At 39.4% G+C, this 21,312-nt stretch overlaps 1 pseudogene; it reads left to right on the forward strand.

The window, feature by feature from the left end:
• Positions 1 to 20,963, forward strand: part of LOC137274720 (vascular endothelial growth factor receptor 1-like) — a 78,831-nt pseudogene extending 57,868 nt beyond the window's left edge.
• Positions 20,964 to 21,312: the final 349 nt, after the last annotated feature.

Below are 21,312 nucleotides of genomic sequence, written 5' to 3' on the forward strand. Positions count from 1 at the left end.
TATTGACTTGGTTAATACATGCCATTGCATCCCGACTGCATATATTGATGCTCATGATGCCAGTCACTGGATTGTCTGGTCCAAACTATAAAAGTGACAGACCAACTTCATAAAGCTGAAATGTTGCTGAGAGTAGCTTTAGACAACAAAGAAAGAAAGAAACATTAACTAAGGTAATTCAAATGGATTGCTTTACTAATGAATTAAGGTCTGTCATGAAAAATAGTTTGTCCTTTTCTTCATACTCTTGTTTGCAAAAAAATATGTTTTTTTTCTATTTCCAGTCAAACAGGATCTTTATTTATATTTTAGAAAAGCAGTCCACCTCCACCCCATCCCTGAAAGTCAAATAGTTTTTTTCCATAATTGCATTATGATTTTAATATTTGATTTAATATTTGTAGGTGAAATCCAACTACTATATAACGAAACCCCGCAGTCAGCAGATAAGGACTGCCAACTACATGTACGATGAAGTCTCGAAACAAATTAAGGTTTATAATGTCGATACGGATGACCAGGGTGTGTACACCTGTCAAATCCAGACAGCCAATCACCTTACGAACTCCGTATCAAAAATACTATATGTCTACGGTAAGTGTCTAACTTCGCCATCGCTTCTGTAAATAACATGAGAGGGAGTGAGTGCTTATTTTAGCAATATTACAGCAACATCCTTGAGGGGGAAACCAGAGAGAGAGGGAGAGACTTTATTTTCACTCTGCTTTTAAAAGTGTTCAAACAATATCATGGCGGGAACACCAGACATGGGCTGCAAACATTGTCCCCATGTGAACAAATGAACACAGGTCTTTGATTTGATAAGCAAATGCTTTAACCATTACACTACCACTTCTCTGTAAATGGCAACTGCTGTCCCAAATTTGTGGAAATCTCCTGGTCTTGGTATTGTTCTGGGTTCAGTTTCAGTGGTCTCTGTTCAATCCTGTCGAAAATGGGTAGTCAACTGGCATAGGAAACACCAGAAGTCTTCAATCTTCACTGCAACAAATCTAAAGTCCTCCTTAGGCGAGGGAAACACCAGCAGTCTTTAATCTTCAAAGGAAAACCAGAGGCGTTTGGATATAATGTCTCTATAGGGGATAACTTAATGATTGTCATTTGGTTTTGAAGGATCTGTATTAAATCCTTTTGCAACTGGTGAAGTATTCACATACTATCTCACGTAACATTTTTAATATGGCCATCATTGTCATCTGCTCCAACAGAGAAATCCGAGGTGTATTTGATGCCGGTGAAAGATGTGGTTGAAACGACACTTGGAAGTGAACAGGCTTTGATCCGAATGGACATGAATGCCTTCCCAACACCTGATTTGTACTGGTATTTCAATGGGCACCCTATCACCAATGAAAGCAACATCAAGACATAGTAAGATTTTCTTAGATCATCAGTGGTGTGCTTCTAGACAAATAGTCCATTTCTTGTATTTTGATCCTAATGGTAATTATAGTAAATAATGGCCATTTATAAAGCGTCTGTTTCCACACTTGTGCATGCTCATGGTGCTAACACATCATTACCCTGGATAACCCAAGCTGTTTACATTTGTTATCCCTACTCCCGTGAAATAGTTAATACTTGATGTTGTTGTTAAAAAATAACTCAGAGATTGTATACTTTTTCCACAAATCTGCTTATTTATTCTTAAAGTCAAACAGAAAGTGAAGCTGCCTTACGGATCTTCTTTCCCTCGTCCATTCATAATGGAAACTACACCCTTCATGCAGTCACTGTGGATATGAATGCCACAGCTAGCGTACTTCTGAAAGTATATGGTGAGTACGTTCATCCCGGGCCTGGGAGGAATTTCACAAAGGAATCATAGCGCTTTGACTGTTGTTTCCCGTATACAGTGGAAGCTGTCAAAACCGGCATCTGTCCAATCCGGCATGTTGTCAACACTGGCATAAAGTCTCAGTCCCATCTGTGACTTCTACATTTATCAATAGCTCTACAATCTGGCTCATTGTTTAAACTGACTTGTTTCTTTAGTCCTAGTGAGTGCCAGTTTAGACAGCTTCCTCGTAGAGTTACGACAGTCGTAGTGTTAAGTCGTAGTGTGAAACAAAGCTTTGGCTTTACAAATAGTGACTGTATGGGAGTAATAATTTGTTGTAAGAGTTGTAAGGTTTTACGATTGTATCACATATTATAATTTGGATTACACTTTCATTGTGAATTCCGAAAATGGCCTCGGCTCCGTGGACTAAATCGCAGACCTTGTGTGTGGCAACATGATATATCACTCTACGGGCATGGAGGTCAATCATGTATGGATCTTAGCTCCCAGCACCTTACTATATGTGCAGTATTCTGGGAAAGTGTGGCACCCGTGGCGAGCCACGTCCTCATGGTGGGTGCTGGGTAACGCTATTTGGTCCACCAACCTGTTTGCCATGGGTTGCGTCCAAGTGTCGGTGGAGGACGGAGTCTGGGGGTTGAGGGTACTGGGAGCCTGTAACCGTGTTTCCTTTGCTCAACACCCCCCTGCGACCCTTACTTCGCCTAGACAAGTGGTTGAATGGGCCCGGTTCAACCAATCGGCTCGTCATCCTAAGCCCTGTACGTGTAAATTTTGCTGCACAAATTTGAGACATTATTTACAAATTTTGTTAACTGTCCTGGCTTCATGATGATATAATTTTATTTCGATTGTGATTTCGATATCCAACTTTGTAACTTGCCTAGAGTCCTATGTCCAGAAGGCAATGGCTCATGGGCCAATCTGGTGGAATTATTGATCTTTTTAAATTTTTCTGCTGGAATACATCATCTGAGTATCCTTGGTGCTGCAAGTCGGAGATTCGCTTGTGTTTAGCATTGTCCTTGTGATACTGCGTGGGGGCTGGGGAGCTCGGATGATGAACGACTTGCCATGGACTACGAAACACCCTCTAAGAAAAGAAAACATCCCCATGACACTGATGACGAACAACGACCCTCCACATTAGTTTATTACTGGCCATGTTTCCTGATTATTGAGACTTTGAATAAGGCTCCCTTTAAACTGAATCCTTCGCGATTTCAAACAGGAGTTTATGGCATAGCAGGAGAAGTCAGGAATGTTCTTTGGTTGCGTTCAGGATACCTGTTAATCGAATGCAACAGGAAACAGCAAGCAATGAACCTGCTATCAACAAATATGTTTGTTGGTATTCCCGTTAAAATCTTTGCTCATAGAACTTTGAATACTAGCGAAGGGATTGTAAGAGACAGAGACCGCCTCTTTGCTCACACGACAGAGATTGATATCGCATCTGAGATGAAAGACCTAGGAGTGTTATATGTCAGGAGATTTTCAACCCGCAAAAATAATGAAACAGTTCCAACAAACACTTATCTCTTCTCGTTTTCAGCGCCAAACCCTCCAAAAGCAACCTAGGCACATTACTGTAATGAGAACGTTGATGTGTACATTCCTAGTCCTCTGCGGTGCTTTAAATATCAAAAGTACGGACATGGAGTGAATAATTGTACATTGTCTGTTACTTGTGTTCACTGTAATGAGAATACACATGTAACAGAAGATTGTGACAATAGTTATAAAAAATGCACCAATTCCCACGGAAGTCACTCATCCTTTTCTAAAGATTGTCCTGTTTGGAAAAAAAACAGATGGAAATAAATCGGGTTAAATATACCAGGAATGTCAACTTTGCTGAAGCAAAAAAGCTTGTTTAGTCTACAGAACACACTGAAACCTATGCCTCTATCGCCAACACATCAACCAAAACAACCCGTAAGGAAAGTAATTCATCCACAATTAAAACTACCTCCTCGCACTCATGCCAAACAGACTTGACATAGGTAAACTGTGACACTCCCACACGATTTTCTCATGATCAGTTCATTCAGACAGCAAAATCACTTTCACAACAGAACCTCTTGCAGGAACAATCTTCTCTTCCACTGACTTGTTCTCAACCTGACAGAAATGAGAACCAACCTGGAAAGTCCAAAATCAAATCACGGATAGACACAAAAAACAAATAGAACATCTTCAGGGTCAGATAAGATAAAAATATGTAACAAATTTGGATCACTAGAGGATATGTATACTGAACATCATTGAAAACGCACCACCCCTAAAACTGTGGATTTCTAAGAGCAGAAGTGAGCAATCTATGTAAATTTTACATATTTGTGTAGACCAATGTTTGATAAAGAAAAGAAGCAAAAAACAATCAAGCAAAACAGTGAAGATTTAATGCAGCTGACAATGAAATAAAGATTGGGTCAAAATGGAAAGTCAGTAGCAGCAACACAAGCTGTGCAACGTCTCCTCATTGAACGGATAAGTCTCTGAATAAAGTCCTGAGCCACTGCATTCCACTCTTGCTGCAAGGCATTGTCGAGTTCCCCAAGGTTGTTGATCTGCGGACGACGTGCGAGGCGTTGGCCGATGTAATCCCACAAGTGTTCGATGGGTGACAAATCTGGTGACAATGCAGGCCAATGAAGTAGAGGAATGTTGTTGTTAGCCAGATACTGTATCGAAACACGTGCAGTGTGGGCTCGTGCATTGTCATGTTGAAATGTGTGCAGATCTTGATGCTGGTGAAAGAAGGGAACGACGTTGTTCTGAAGAATGTTGTCACGGTAGTAAACGGCATTCACTCTGCCACGACAAACAATCAGAGCGGTTCTGTGGTGATAACGTATCCCTCCCCACACCATAATGCTGAATCCACCCCACCGATCGGTTTGCACAACACAATCCTGATGATAACGTTCACCCCGTCGACGCCATACCCGTAGACGCCCGTCAGCATTTCGCAAGTGAAAACGCGACTCGTCGGAGAACACCACACCATGCCAACGTCTTAACAACCACACACGATGCTGTTCAGCCCATTGTCGGCGTTCAAGGCGATGCCTGTCAGTCAGGATGGGTCCAACGTAAGGGCGTCGACAACGTAACCCTGCCGCACGGAGACGGCGTCGGACGGTGGAAGCGCTGATCAAACCACGTCGACCCTGGACAGCGTTGGCGGTTCTGGCAGCGGGCAAGGTTCGATCCCGAATATGGCGCCGTACAATGTCTCGATCTTGACGAAGGGTGGTAACACGTGCCTGACCTGGGCGTTGCCGGTCCCTGCTGGTTCCTGTTTGTTGGTATCTGTTAGCAAGCCTCAGAATGGTCGAATGATGACACCCAAATCGTCGTGCAATGTTTCTGCTTGAAGCGCCGACCTGCAACATACCCAAGGCCTGTTCTCGTTCCTCTGGTGACAATCTTGGCATGGCGAAAAAACTTTACTTACGAAAGTACTGCGAAAATGAGAACGGTTTTGTGCCGAAAGTCATTTATACCCCTGAACAGCATGCTTTCTGCATGCAATTTGTGCCCTTCGTGTGTGATGTGCATGAATTTTGTTGTTTTCATGTGATGTGTTCGATGATGTGTTCGAACGATCCGTTTTTTACTGTAGAGCGTTATTTACGATCTAGTGTGTTATTATCAAAATTCCCACCATTAATTTTCCATTTCCAAAAGATTCTATTGCCTTATTTCAAAATTTACAGGTGGTGCGTTTTCAATGATGTTCAGTATATGTTTCTGATAGCATCCATCAAAGGGTACATAGTTTATCGTCCTCAAAGAAAGTGCGGGTCAGATTCCCAATCAATCCTCCTAAAAGATAGGTCATTCTGAAAGACTAGTACAGTGGAATTGTAGAGGCTTAAGGCCAAATTTTAATGAGTTACAGCTTTTAGTCCAAGATTTTGCACCATTGGCTTTCTGCCTGCAGGAAACCTATTTGAAGCAGACAGATGCTTTTGATTTACGTCATTTTAATGCCTATCATTATTTTTCACCTCTGGGTGACAGAGCCACTGGGGGATCGTCAATCCTTGTTAAACAGGATGTTATACATAGTCCTGTAACACTCATGATGATCTCAATGGTCATAACCTGATATGGGGTGGTTCAAACACTAACTCAAAAGGTCAGATACTGGAAGATTTTATCTCCAATAATGATTTGTGTATTTACAATGATGATTCTAGCACTTACCTGCACTCTGCAACTGGCAGAATTGTCTCTTTCAGATTCTAGGCTACTTAATGAATTTGAATGGTCGGTCCACAATGACCTCTGTGTAAGTGACCATTTTCCAACTATCTTATCAGAAATTAATCCGTCTGACTCTCCATCATATTCGAGATGGAATTTTTCCGAAGCAGACAGGTCCTTAAGGTTATTTCAAGCTTTATGCACATCTAAAATACGGCCCGAAGTTTTTAGTGACATAGCTGATCCCATTCAGTGTTTTTCTGACGTTTTAAATGAAATTGCTGATGAGTGTATACCCAAATCCTTTACAACTCCACATGTACGGAAACCATGGTTTACTACAGATTGTAAACAAGCCAGCAAAGCAAAAAAAAAAAAAAAAAAAAAAAGCAGAAAAATATTTCCGCCGTCACCCAACTGTCCACAAGTTAAATAAACTTAAAATACTAAACGCCAAAACACGTCGCACCTTCAAACAAAACAAACGGCAATGCTGGAGGAACTATGTCTCCAAAACTAATTCACGTACGCCAATGTGCAAAGTATTGAAGATGGTTCAAAGAATTAAAGGTAAAGGTTCAAAAGCTGCTGTTCACCTTCTTAAAGATGGGGATAATTTAATTACTGACACATCTGAAATTGCAAATATAATTTGCGAAACTCTTGCCGAAAATTCATCGTCGGCGAATTATGTTCCTGAGTTTCAGAGATATCAGAAACAAAAGGAAAAGACAATTTAATTTCGATTCAAATAACGGCAAAGATTACAATGAGGCTCTTTACATGAGCTACATACGGCTCTTGAGCAAGCTCATGACACTGCAACAGGTGATGATAATATACATTACCAGCTACTGAAACACTTACCTGAATCATGTTTGATGACAGTTTTGGATATATTTGACCAAATATGGACGTCTGGCAAATTTCCTTCTTCATGGCGAAATGCCATTGTAGTTCCAATACCAAAACCTGGTAAGGATCATACAGATCCATCGAATTATAGACCAATATCGTTAACTAGCTGTGTCTGCAAAACCATGGAACGTATGGTGAATAATAGATTAGTTTGGTATCTTGAAACCAATAACCTTATCACAAATATTCAATGTGGTTTCAGGAATCATAGTACCATTGATCATTTGGTACGTTTAGAATCCTTTATTAAAAATGCTGTAGTCAATAAACAACTTGCTGTATCAATTTTCTTTGATCTTGACAAGGCTTACGATACCACCTGGAAGTATGGCATTTTGAAGGATCTACATGATTTTGGTTTGAGAGGCCGTTTGCCTCTTTTTATGTCACAATATTTAAAAGACAGGCAATTTCAAGTCCGTGTGGGTTCAACTCTGTCTGATCATTATAATCAGGATCATGGTTTTCCTCAGATCAGTATTTTGTCGGTGACCTTATTTAGCATTAAGATCAATAGTTTATCCAAGGTTTTAAATGATTCAATTGATGGATCAGTTTTTGTGGATGATTTTAATATTTCCTGTCGTGGTGAGAATATCCATACCATCGAACGGCAACTGCACTTATGTTTAAATAAAATAAATAAATGCTGTCTTGAAAATGGTTTTAAGTTATCGAAGTCGAAAAAAAACTGTCTTTTGTAGGAAATATAAACCGCATAAAGACCTTGAACTATATTTAAATGGCACGTTTTTGCCGCATATTAAATCCCTCAAAGCCAAATGCCTGAAAGCACTCGATCTGTTGAAAGTTGTTTCCAACTCAAAGTGGGGAGGGGATCAAGCTACCCTCCTACACCTCTATCGATCACTTGTCCGTTCAAAACTCAATTATGGCTCCATCGTATATGGTGGAGCCTGCAAAAGCAACCTTAAACTATTTGATTCTGTCCACCACCAAGGCCTAAGACTTAGTCTTGGGTCTTTCCGAACTTCACCTATTGAAAGTCTTTACGTAGCGGCCGATGAACCATCTCTTACACAACGCTCATATAAAATGATCCTTACAATACATTACTAAATTATGCTCTAATGAATCTAACCCTGCATATAACTGTGTGTTCAATCCACTTTATGGGGATTTGTATTACAAGAAGTCTTCTCTGGTTCCACCTCTAGGGCACAGAATTAAACCCTTTCGGTCTTCGGCCGGCATTGAGCTGGAAAACATAGGTCCCTCCCGTCTTCTTTCTTCTCCTCCTTTGTAGCTGGTTAGGCAAAAAGCTGACCTAACATTAACGACATTTAAAAAATCAGAAACTAATGAATAACAATATAAACAAGAATATAATCAATTATAAACTAAATATAGCAATTACAAACCCTTATTTACAGATGGTTTCAAGGACGGTGGCGCAGTGGCTTGTGCCACTGTCATTGGATCCAGAACAATATCTTCTAGATTGTCAGATAACAGTTCTATTTTTACAGCTGAAGCAAACGCCATACTAACGGCTCTTAAATATATTCAAAGACACCCTAAACGTAAACAATATATACTCTGTTCCGACTCTCTTTCTTGTTTTCAGGCGATTAAAAATGTATCATGTAAACATCCACTTTTAATTGAAATTGTTGAATTGTATAATAATCTTGCTACTGGCCAATGCGACATCGTTTTCTGTTGGTTACCCAGCCATGCTGGCATTTCTGGGAATACACTGGCTCATTTTGCTGTTAAGGCAGCACTCAAACAATCTGTGACACCACTTCTTATTCCCAACACTGGTTATAAAACTACCATTAGGTCTTACATCCGTGATCTGATGCAGCAGAGTAGGTGTCAACAAATTACATGAAATAAACCATACATTGGTTACACTTACTTGGGTTATCAGTCCCAATATATGAAGTGGTCATCATGCGAAGATGTCGTATTGGCCACACACGATACACACATGAATATTTGTTTAAAGGTGAAGATCCTCCGTTTTGTATCCCTGTTTGACTGTGTTGAATATTCCATCAAGAGAGATAACTATTTTAAATCAAGAACTATGAAGGATCTTTTTAATAATGTTAGTTATCATATAATCATTGTATTTTTTAAAAGAATTAGACCTATTACATGACTTGTAAATAGAGATAAATATTTTATGACTGGAAGTTGAATTAGCAGCTAAGATTGTTAGAGGCTGTATCCTCGAGGGGGGTTGAAGTACCGTAAAATTATTGTCCCCCTGAGAGGGTACGTAAGTCCCAAAACGGTTTATGTCAGATTTAATCTTCCACTTTTTTAGCCGTGTCATATGTGTCATTTTAATTTGTGGCTAATCTTGCATTGGGTTGCCAACAGCTAAGGGGATGATGTAAATCCAGCCAGGGACCGTGCAGGAAACAGAGGTACTGTAAGTCCCCATGGTCACTAGTATGGTGATCTACCCTCTGTTGTTGGCGATTTATGGTCTGTTTTTATATTGTGCTGTCCAAATAGTGATACTATAATTTTTTAAGTTTCCACGCTAGTTTTAATACTAACTGTGATAGTCTAGTGGTTTTACTGTCTTTCGTCGACAGGTTCTTCATAATAGGCATATATATTTCGTTTTTTTGTCACGTATATTCTCGTCACGATATGGCTGCGATATTGCCAATGTGACGTTAAATATTAACTCACTCACTCACTCTGGGAAATATGTTTCATTGACCAATCTCTAAAAACATTGTTTATTCATCATGTTAGAACTGCATTATATTCTGCTGACCTCTCACACATGCACTACATTGTTTATGTAACATTAAAAATAAGAACTTTGTCAAATCTTTTTGCTTGGTGGATTTGAGCTCTTGAGAAGAGGAAAGAAATCATCTTACGCATATATACTGTGATACTGACCTGTGAAGATCCAGGGTAGAACTGGTCTGCAGTAACCCATTCTTATCATGGGCGGCGACTAACAGGATCGGGTGGTCAGACTTGTTGACATGGTTAACACATGTCATCGTATCCCAGTTGTATAGATCAATGTGCATGCTGTTTGATCACTGGATTGTCTGGTTCAGACTTAGTTATGCATAGACTGTCCAAATATGAGTAATGTGTTAAACTACAAGCAATCAATCAGTCAACTTAAATGACAACCAAACAATTAAACCAACTTCTTGATCCGTCAATCCTTCTGGTGTTTCAAAAGAGGCAACTGACAGAATCAGGTGGTCAGGCTTGCTGACTTGGTTGACACATATCACAGGTTCCCAATCGCGCAGATTGATGTTCATGATGTTGATCACCGGATTGTCTGGTCCAGATTCGATTATTTACAGACCGCCAATATATAGTTGGAATAGTGCTGAGTGCAGAGTGAAACTAAACTCACTCACTTTCTCTTATGTTTCCAGGACCACTTACAGCGACCCTCTCTGCTAGTTCTGACTACAGGTTCTTCACAGTGGGCTAGAAGTACAATCTAATGTGTCAGACCTCCGACTACCCAACAGGAAACATCACCTGGTACTATCAAGACTGCAACAACACTTCCTGTGCAGTGGACGAAAGCAACTGGACACTCATACTGCGGAAAAACTTGTCCATGTACAGCACCTTACCTGTGGTAGCAAACACAACGGGAATCTATCGTTGTGATGCCAAAAATGCCATTGGCGGTGAACACAAAGATTTCAAGTTCATTGTTACTGGTGGGTTTGATATTTTTTCTCTGTCTGTGATGATGTAATTTGATAGGATTGAAAGAGAGTTGCTGTATCTGAAATTGTAGTCTCAAATCTTGGAAAGCTGACATGAAAAAGATCATCGATCTGCAGGGAGTATTAGTGAAGCAGTATTTGGTCTTATAGGTTTTACTTACACTCAGAAACGCATGACTGATTTTAGCTACATCCTTATCTCCCTGGTGGCATTTTATTTTAATTATGTATATTGGTAAATCATCAGACCACCTTCCCAGCAAAACTGGCCTCAAGATTACCTCAAGCAAAGACAAAGTCGTCAAGGGAGACAATCTAAAACTTGAATGCATCGCCAGTATCTGGAACTACAATAAAATAAGCTTTCCTTGGACACCATCAGCTTTGGCGTTGTATAACAGCAGCTCCTTGGCGGATAACACAACAGACACAACTCTGCTGAATACAACTGTTGCTTTAAATACTTCTACAACAGATGCAGCTGTGACCACAGAGAGCCCAAGGATACAGATATTTGAATCAAAGTATGCAGCCAATCACTCCACAACATTTATCACATCCTTAGATGTATAATAATTTTGTTCTTGTTGACCCAAGACCTCCCAACGTCATGATGAACATCTTTTTCAGTGCTATTTGCTGCAGTTACACCCCTTTATGAATAGTGACTGAGTGAGCTTTACACTGCTTTAGTAATATCCCAGCAATATCACTACAGGGACACCAGAAATGGGCTTCACGCATTTTCCCATATTGGAAATCAAAGCCCAGGTTTTGGCATGATGAGCCAATACTTTAACCACTAGGTGACCCCATCAAAGCCTGTTGTGTTGAAATTGAAGGGACTCACTCACTCACTCACTGTTATTGGCTTCACTTTATGTCTGTAATAGTTGTTGGAACAAAGTTGCAAAAAGTCCATAGGTGCAATATTCACAGAATCTCCTTTTACTTGATGAGCTCTGAAACGCAAGTTTAGAAAAAAATGAAATCTCATATTTATGTAAAATGTTTAAGAACTTTACAGAGAGCCAGAGTTGCATGTTTTTGCTGTTCAGTTTATATCAATACTGTCAGTAGAAACACTTTGACGTGAGAAATGAAAGCTTTCTGACACCTATGGTAAGTATGTATTTGGTCTGAGTGATAACCTTGACATTGTTTCAGAACGCAATACTCCTTTGTGAGGACGTTATTGTTCCACTCACTTCTGCCAGAGGATGAAGGGCTCTACTTCTGCAGTGGGACCAACTTCACTGTAGGTGTTACGGTAGACCGTTATCATCTGACTCTCTCTCGTGAGTACCTTCTTTGGACATGGAACGTTCTCTGTGTGTGTAGTCTGTATGAGGTTGACATGGTCAGTGACATTAACATGATTGTATGGACTGTTCTCGTGTTATGAATGTGTCTATTTTTTATGGTAGAATAGTGATTTTGATCTCATTGGTGGCGTTTTTGTGGTCTCAGTGGTGTTTGCGTAATCTCACTGATGTTTGTGCAATCTCATTTGTGTTTGTGTGATATTACTGGTGTTTGTGTGATCTGGCTGATGATCTCACTGATGTGTGTGCTGTCTCCCTGGTGTTTTTTTTATCTCATTATTTATCCCACTGATGTTTGTGTGATCTCATTGGTGTTTGTGATCTCACTGCCTGTGTGATCTCACTGATAATCTTATTGATGTTTCTGTCATCCCACTGGTGTTTATGTGATGCCACTGATTTCTATGCAGTCGCACTGTTTGTTTTTGTGATCTCACTGATGATCTCACTGATGTTTGTGTGATCTCATTGATGTTTGCGCTATCTCAGTGGAGTTTGTGTGATCTCACCGGTATTTTTGCAATATCACTGATGTTTGTGCGATCTCACTGATGATCTCACTAGTATTTTTGTGATCTCACTAATTATCTCACTGATGTTTGTGTGATCCCACAGATGTTTGTGTGCTCCCACTGATGTTTGGGGGCTGACTGATGTTGGTGTGATCTCACTGGTGATGTTTGTGTAATGTCACGGATGTATTTGTTTGTGTTCACATGATCCACCTATATGTCTGTTTGTGTGATTCAGCCATCAAGCCACCTGTCCTGCTTGATCATACATCGGGGGGAGTACAACATTAAGCAGTTTTCGTCCTTCTTCCTTGACTGTGCCTTCGATGGATTCCCTAAACCCCATGTCTCCTGGTACAAGGACGATGTCAAGCTCAAGGCCAACAACACCCTCAACATCACCTTTACATCTTTCATGAAGTACATCATAAACTATCTCTTTCTCAAAGAAATATTGTTTTGCTAGACACTCTGTCATGAAATACACTTAGTCGTTAGGAAATATACTGTGTAGTTCCTTATGCAGAAACAATTTGTATAAATTATTATGAATAAATTGTTATGACATGATATGGACACCATTCAGTATTGGTTCCCTGCGATGACTGTTTCAGGGTTGTGTTACATTGTTGTGTTTGTGTTGTAGCTCACGGCTGACAATCGATGAGGCAACCAAGATCCATGCCGGGTATTACTACTGCGAAGGAGAAAACTATGGTGGAAAAGTACAGAGTTCCAATATCACCTTGCTTGTTGGACGTAAGTTACTGGTAACTAATTTATGATTTAAAATAGGGTGAAATGTGGTTTAAAGTTGTGTTTAAGATTGTGTCACCTTTATGTTAATGTGGCTGCTTACGTGGCTACTTGTTCCAGTCCAGGCTTAAGTCGGTATTTTAGTGGTAGCATATTGAGACACCTTTCTGAAGTTTGACATGAAGACACCACACAGACACATTATGCAGACTCAGCACAAAAGATCCTTTTTATCTCCGGGAGTTCCCAATCGGGAGCACTCCGCTGAGTACCATGAAAGGCAACAACAAGTACCATCTATTAACCCCTTAGTATAATGTAACCAAGGATCAGTTATCATATAACTATATCGATATTGTTTGATAGAAATCAGTTCCATTTCAGTTGGAGCACATTACAAATAATCAATTTATTCAATACACTGCTGTCGTTCACTTACCAGTGAGGGTATGATTATTTGTTTTCCAGAAAAAGTATTGTCTGGTTTTACTGTAATGCATGTTGGAATCGTTTTTGGCGTTGCTGTACTCGTCGTCATCACCTTTATTATTGTTATCATCAAGGTCAAGGGCATGAAGGCGGGATATGTAAGTATTAATTTAAGGAGATGTATTCTTTATATCACCGGGCATACCCTAAGTATGACGATACAAAATATTGATGTTATCTGTATTTGTTCGATAGTTTACCCTAAAATGCTGTTTTGTTGCTATCTGTCTTTGGGCATTTCATTTTCTAAATATTTGTCAGTATATCACATGGTGAATATTTAACAATATGCAACATGGCTATGTGAGATCAGTGGTAAATATTTGTCAGTATACGACATCGCTCTGTTAGATCAGTGATAAATGTTTGTCAAAATAACACTGCTCTGTTCGGTTGTTGGTAAATATTTGTCAGTATACAACACATGCATATGTCCCGTTTGCAGCACAAAGAGTTGGAGCGATTCCCGATGCAGCCAAAGGGAGACTACAACCCAGACCTGCCCATAGACGAGCAGACGGCCTGTCTCCCGTATGACCCCAAGTGGGAATTTCCGAAAGACAGACTTCGTCTTGGTATGTCGGTTCAAGACAGAATTGCAGTGTCATGATTGGAGCAAACATTGTGATGTCCAGAGTTTGATTCCTCGCATGGTTACATTGTTATGATATAACCATACCCTTTCCTCCGTGAAGGGGCCGTCAGCAATCCATAATAGGTGACAACGCTTGCCACTAACAGGGTCGGGTGGTCAGGCTCGCTGACTTGACCTACACATGTCGGTTCCCAATTGAGTGCGGCGTGAAACTAAACTCACTCACTCAATCACTCTCCGGGGGCGGTGAGGTAGGCTAGTGTTTAAGGCATTTGCTTGTCATCTCAAGGCCTGGGTTCAGTTGCCCTCATGGATGCAATGTGTGAAGCCCATTTCTGATGTCCGCTGCCATGATGTTGCTTGAATATTCCTAGTTAATATTCCAAGTCTTTGTTTGATTTCCCAAACCTTGGACAAAAAAGACTGGTATGTGATTAACCATACAGTCACTCCCACCGATATATATAGCAAAAGCTTCAGAATTAAAACACCATCAAGTAAGATATATATTTTTGAAATCAGTACTATAGACACTGAAACATGTTCTGAAGAATGGACTATCACCAAACCACTTGTGATCAGGAGTGAGTGAGTTAATATTTAACGTCACATCGGCAATATCTCAGCCATATCGTGACGAGAACGTTTAATACTGAACTGAAATATATGGATACTATAAAAACCTGTCAACGAGGGACAGTAAAACAACTAGAATATCACAAATATGATTAAAACTAGTGTGGAAAGTTAAAAATAATATCACTATTTGGACAATGCAACATAAAATCAGGCTACAGATTGCCAACAACCGAAGGTAGATCACCACACTAGGGACCATGGGGACTTACAGTACCTTTGCTACCTTCATGGACCCTAGTTGGATTTACATCATCCCCTCAGCTGTTAACAATTTAGTCACATCTAGCCAAAAATTAAAAATACACATATACTACGATTAAAAACAGTGGAAGTCTAAACGTACAGGAAATGTTTTAGGACTTACGAACCCTCTCAGGAGGACAATAATTTTACGGTACTTCAACCCCCTTTGAGGGTACAGCCACTAACAATTCAAGTTACTAATCTAAACTACCATGAATTAAAATGCAGCTATCTACAGAACATAATAATCAAAATTCAAAGATGAAATCAATTTCTTTCAAAAATCCAAGAATTAAATGAGAACGTACGGTGTTAAAAAGCTCCTTAATTGTTTTTACATTGAAATATTTATCCCTTATGATGGAGAATTCAACACAGTCAAGCTGGATATGCTTGACCGTGACTCTCTCATCAAAAGGGATGCAAAACGGAGGATCCTCACCTTTCAATAAGTATTCACGAGTATATCTAGTATGGCCAATACGACATCGCCGCATGATTACCTCTACAAATCTGGACTGACAACCCAAGTAGGAATAACCAATATACGGTTTTATTTCATGTAATATATTTATACCTACTTGGATGTCCCACTTCTTCTGCATCAGATCACGAATGTAAGTTCTAATGCTAGCTTTATAATCACTGTATGGAATAAGAAGTGGTGTCACAGATTTGTTGAGTGCTGCCTTGGCAGCAAGATCGGCCATTGCGTTACCAGAAATGCCTACGTGGCTGGGTAACCAACAAAAGACGATGTCGTATTGGCCAGTGGCAAGATTATTATACAATTCAATAATTTCTCTTAAAAGTGGATGTTTACAAGAAATATTTTTAATAGCCTGAAGGCAAGAAAGAGAGTCGGAATAGATTATATATTGTTTACGTTTAGGGTGTCTTCGAATATATTTAAGAGCTGTTAGTATGGCGTTAGCTTCAGCTGTAAAAATAGAACTGTTATCCGGTAATCTAGACGATATTGTTCTGGATCCAATGACAGTGGCACAAGCCACAGTGCCACCGTCCTTGGACCCATCTGTATATAAGGATTTATAATCTTTATATTTATGTTTCAGTTGATTATATTCTTGTTTACATTGTAATTCATTCGTTTCTGATTTTTAAAAAGTCGTTAATGTTAGGTCATTAGGAAGTGGATTCAGTTAAACAGACTGTTATGACGTCACTTTTGTCTTGACGTCACAATACAACTGTACACACATGTTGTGACGCGGCGTTGCAATGACGTCACATTGGCGGCTTTAACCCCCTGGATGCCGAGTTTTTTTCCGGCGCACATTTTCGTAAGGTTTGAAAAGTGAACGTTGTGCGAGATTGGTACTGGATCTGCGTACGACTATAAAATTACACGGAAATGTAGAATATTTAATTTCCTATACGTTGGTATAAATATAACTGCGGCTACCTCGGGGTTTGAGAAATAGACACTGCCAAAAGTTGTCCAAAACTTTTGTGTGTGTTGAAAAACAGTAAATTTCTCCGTTTCTTATCGTGCACCAATAAAGCACGCTGTTACGACTTTTTTAATTTGGCATCTTTACGGAAAGTGTGAGCGAAGAAAATACAGCTTGATATCTGAACGACATAAGTGTATATGAAATGGATATATGTGCTAATGCATAACGTCATACTCACAAAATCAAAAATGACCTGCAATAAATGTCAAAAATCGATGTTCTTCTATGACGTCAAACGTCGACAGAGAGGTCATGTACGTATAAAGATAAGGGGACATAACTCAGCTATGGTTTACATTAGGTCAATGTAACTCAGATCACATGGAGAGAATTTGCTGTGGATACCGTCAGTATATTTTCGTTATGTTTTGTTCACAATGAACCAAACTATTCCAATACAAAGTTCTCCAATGTGAGAGGATACCTTTTGGTAGTTTCACAAAGAAAAGATGCCAGTGTACTAAGCAGGTAATAGCGATTTGGATGTACCTATCCGATACATAATTTACTTCTGAGATTCCCATATTCTCCTGTTTGTGTAGATGTATTTTTATTAATTTTCCATCATTATTAACGGAGTAACAGCCACATTTTCAAATGTAATGAAATAACTGAAAATAATGCGACATTTTAGTTGACGTCACGGCATGTTTTGTGCATTTTGTTGCTGATTAGTATATATCTAACCTAATTTCCTCTCAATGTGTAAAAGGTCTCGGCTTCAGTGTCAGAATTCAACACTTTTTAGCCAGAATATAAAATGAACGGTTTTATCACTGAAATAGTGTCCTGAATATATCAACAATTTACTACATATCTTATTGTGGGCAACGCGCGCACCTGTCTAACATCAGTTAAGCGTAAATAAAAATTTCACAACACCTGAATATTCATTGAGTATTCATTTAGGAAATTGACTTTTCATCTTATGATTATTGAAAAATTTCACTTCATGCAATGAAAGGTACAAAGAGATCGCTTTTTCACTACAGAAGTATTAGAATATGGACGTAAGACTTGTCCAAATTAAGACATGGCCTGGTCTATATATTTTGAACAATGTTCGTATAAATATTGTTTGAGTTAGATATTCTGCCATCAGATATATTCTAATCGAATTTGAATTGTCTTTATTATCGAAAAAAGTGATAATGAATCATGAAACGTTTTTGACAAACTCTCACCTGGTCAATTAATATACATAATTGTTTTGTCTAGAAAAACGACACAAAACAATACAATGAACAAGACAGTTCCTTTAAATAGTATGTGTGCCCCTGCATTTCATAAAAAGTACAAATCATTTTCATTAATATTATCAGTTTTACTTATAAGTTGGAAGTAAATCGCTGTTTATTAACCTGTTCATATGAACCTGCAATATTTGTCAATATTGCACATTATGGAACTAAAGTACATGTTGCAGTAATGGCTACGTGTGATATTCCAACACTTGCGAGAGGCTTAAAATGTGGTATAGTACACTTACTGAGTCAATGTCCCATGTAAACATTATTCAAACAATCAAAAGCTTTCAAAGAATAAAAACGCATACCTTATATCCACATATGATATGGTGTTGAACATGGATATATGTAGATACTGAAATCCGCTTCATGAAAACAAAATATGAACGATACGCAAAATATACACCACGATACTAAAAGTGCAATCGGAATGGTATGGGCATTGTGTTTACTCTTGTTCAACCGACCTTCACCTCAAAGAAATTGCCTAGTATGTGCAACAATGTTGACGTGTGACATCACTACCGATGACCGATTTCTTTCAAAATGGCGGCCTCGCTGACAAGGGTACACAGGAGTTTGCGACGACTTTTTGCTTGATTCAGGGATGTTGTGTACATAAATGTGAGATGTAAGTAATCAGTATTATTGTTATATGTTTTTATCGTTTACATTGGAAATGACGGAAGAGGCCAGAAATGCCGATAAGTACCGTTGTCGTTCTGCGTGATTTTGCGTCAGTCATGGCGTCACGCTGCACTAAAAGTTTGACAGTTTCTTATGAATTAACAAATGATTTCATTGTATATATTTTCAATTTGCTATTTCTTGCTACGATACTCTTCCCCTGAATATACTAAGCGTATTGAGCCATTGTAAGCAGTGATTAGACGGCTGGATATTGGAAAATTTCCGAAAATGCTACACAGTGTAAATTTTCATTTTTTCTTTGTTTACATTTCAAACAAGCGCTGTCTTTCGAGCACAGCGTTCGTCTTCATACCAAGTATATTTCGTTTTATCTAGACAGTTGGTATTGGTGACAAAGACCATTTCTAATTTGTTTCTAAGATGTTTGGGGAATTCAATGATGCATTTGTCGCAGCTGACTATGAAATATACGTGATGCAATAGGCGTCTCAAAACCGACCTTCTCGAAACGTGAACACTTTTGTGAACACTATCCAATATGGCGGAAAGCGCACTTCGGCGTTCGTGTAAGTGTATTTTCGAAAACATCCCATCTAATTCTGAGTTCATCGGCGACGTTTCAGAATTATCATTAGTCTAATGGTTACATGAAAACTTGATATCAGTGATCATTAACATACTATTTTTCAAATTCAGTACACCCAGTAATTATCCGATTTTCACATTTCAAAACATGCAGAAAATTTTGTTAAAAATAGATACGATTTTTTTTTATATTTGCGTACATATTTTTTGAAAATAAAATAAAACATCAATACATTTCATTTCTATTTCAGAATATGTGCACAAGTCCTGACTTGCATTCAAGGCTTGGTGGGCGACACAGGCCTTACTCACTAACAGCAATGACAAATGTCTATGTTTCAGTTGTTGAAGGTGGTGCTTCTGTCCGTGGAGCAGCAGGAAAATATGGTATTCCTAAGGCAACATTGTGCGATAGAGTCAGAGGTTATGTGAACCCTGAAGTCAAATCTGGTATACAGCCGCTGCTCAACCAAAAAGAGGAATTGCATCTTGTTGAACATCTGAAGGTTATGGCTGCTTCAGGTTATGGCTATAGCAGAGCAGAAGTGGTGGACATGGCAAGTACTTACGCTGTAGCACTTGGTAAGCGTGATGAAGACCATCCTCTCACTTTGATGAGGTTCTACATCTTCATGAAGAGATGGCCTGAACTGAAGTTGTGCAAGCCAAGGAGTTTGGAGCTACAGCGGGCAAAGGCCACATCACAAGAATGTGTCACAGCATACCCCGAAGAGCTCCAGAAAATTCACAGTAAATATGACCTTCTTAATTCACCAGAGAGAATCTACAATGTTGATGAAAAGGGACTGAAACAAAACCATTCGCCTCCATCCATTGTAACTTCTTTAGAAGCTGCTGCAACAACACCAGCCGTAGTATCTGGCAAGGGTTCTACTGCTACTGTTACTGGATGTGGCAACGCTCTTGGCAACCAAATTCTACCATACTTTGTATTTCCCGGCAAGAGGATGAGGCCAGAACTACTCAAAGATTGCACTTCAGGAGCTGATGGAACTGTAACAGAGTCTGGATGGTCCAATACTGAGGTTTTCCGGTACTACCTTTAACATCATTTTGCCAAGTTCGTACAAGGCTGAGATTCAGACAAGAAGATACCGATCCTGTATGATGGTCACAAGTCCCATATTTTCCTTCCTGTTATTGACTGGGCCAAAGAACACAATATTATTCTGTTCATCCTCCCTGCACACACAAGTCATGTTCTGCAGCCACTTGATTTAGGATGCTTTGGCCCATTTGAAAGGATATACAACAACGAGTGTCACAAATTTATGCGAACTAATGCTTGCACTGGTATTGATTGATATTCTGTTTGCGATCTCGCATGTAAAGCATATGGCAAGGCACTTTCTCCTGACAACTTGAGAGGTTCTTTAAGGAAATCTGGAATCCATCCATATGCCCCACTCGCTGTTGACCAGTCAGCGTTCATTCCGGCAAAGGTTTTGAAGAGAGCGGCACTTCAAACTCATTTGACCTCTGATGTTCCAGATCTTCAAGAAATTACTCCATCTCCATCTCCATCTCCATCAACTTCAACATTCTTCAAGTCCAGGGAGGAAGCTGTTGGCCAAGTTAACAAGGTTACCAAGAGGAGGACAATTAGCAGAGTTGTTTCAGGAAAGGCCATCACTGAAGACTCCACAAGGGAGAAAACTGTACATCATAACATCCTGGTACAGCTTCATCTAAGCCCAAGAAAAAAGCAACAGCTTCGTCATCTGGCCTCCAACAGTCTGGACCTCTCAACATCATAATGACAAAAGTTGCTCATCCGGTGAAACGTACCACAGTTTCTGATAGTTCTTCTAACGAGATCACAGAGGATGAGAAATGCTGTGTTTGTCACAATTTGTGTCTTTGGAAAAAGTACATTCTGATTCCATCTATTTCGCTTCATGGGGAAAATGTACGTATACAGGATGTGACCACTGGACTCCTCAAGTACTGTTGTGCAGTTACAAGATTTTCAAGAAAGGATATTTTTTACTGTCCATGACATGATTTGCCATCCTTGCAGACTGAAGAATGAAACAGTCAATGTTCACTAGTAAATACTGGCAACATTTAACTTTCACGTCAGTTTCTCATGTTGTGAACTTTTCA

The sequence above is a fragment of the Haliotis asinina genome, chromosome 2, assembly GCF_037392515.1.
Source record: "Haliotis asinina isolate JCU_RB_2024 chromosome 2, JCU_Hal_asi_v2, whole genome shotgun sequence".
NCBI lineage: Eukaryota > Metazoa > Mollusca > Gastropoda > Lepetellida > Haliotidae > Haliotis > Haliotis asinina.